A 1,250-nucleotide genomic window follows, 5' to 3' on the forward strand; every position below is an offset into this window, starting at 1 on the left:
GTGGCCTGGCTCAGGCCTGCCCAGGGAAGGCCAGATCTTTCCTGACTACCCCTGGCTGCTGTCTGCAGCCCTCTGGGAGTTTAAGACCAGACTGGGGAACTGGGAGGGACAGCAGCCTACAGCCAACTCAGAAACTCGCCAGTCACTGAAACCAAACAACCAAACCTGGGCCCCAGGTGCCCCGCCAGAAGCCCAGAGGCCAGAGCTACCCAGTCCCCACGGGCAGGCGAGAACGGGCCCTTCCTTACCCCTGCTCTTCCGTTCTGACTCCTCTATTCTCTCAAGACCCAGTTCCTTCCCGACCCTGCTGTGTGGCCAGCACTTGGGGCAACTGCGCCTGCCACAGTCAGACCACCTGCCGTGCGCAGGTGCGGCCCACACACCAGCTCTCAGCCCCCTGGCTGCTCTGCAGGAAGGTGCAATGATCCCCACTCTGCAAACAAACAAACAAGCAAACCTCTCCCCCACTCAGAAAGGAGGGATGCAGAGCAGTGTGAGGTCGGAATCATAATGGAAAGTGATATCAATGGGCACTGTGTATTAATAATGATGGAGTGTTAAACACAGAATCAGAGAATCTTAGAGTCATGAAGTCCAGGAGTCGAGGACTCACAAACCTGTATATTACCAGTATAACCCCCGCCCCCCATGCATTCACCACACCACGGATGAAACGTCTCTCGGGCCCAGCTCTCATCCAGCTAGGCCTCTTCTTCTCTAACCTGGGGTCTAGTTCCGGCCTCCTCTCTGGCCTCGCCTCCTTCCAAACTTGCACGCAGCAGCCAGAGGCATCTCTTTAAACTTTAAGCAGACTGTGTCACTCTTCCCCTTAAAACCCTTTGCTGGCTCCCCTTTGCCCTCAGGATAAAGTTCAAACCCCTTGACCTGGTTTGTGAGGTCCTCTATCATCTGGCCATAGTTTCTTGCCACTCTGCCTCTTTCTGGCATCCCCTAACCCCAACTTTATACCAATTCACACTGACCTCGTTTTAGTTCATCAGGTATGCCATGCACTCTCTCCCCCTCCCTAACCCCTGGACCTTTGCACTTGCTGTTTCTTCCACTTGGAATGCAGTGTACACCAGCGCCCCCTTCTCTCTCTTTCTGTCTCTATTGGGAAACTCCCCCGCCCCCCGACCTCCCAAGGAGGCTGGGTTGCTGCCTCTCCTCATGCTCCCCCTCCCAGATCCTGTTCTATGTGCATGACAGATCTCACTGTGTATCATATATGCCCGTGTACCTGCCTGTGT

Source organism: Saccopteryx leptura, chromosome 5, assembly GCF_036850995.1.
Source record: "Saccopteryx leptura isolate mSacLep1 chromosome 5, mSacLep1_pri_phased_curated, whole genome shotgun sequence".
Taxonomy (NCBI): Eukaryota; Metazoa; Chordata; class Mammalia; order Chiroptera; family Emballonuridae; genus Saccopteryx; species Saccopteryx leptura.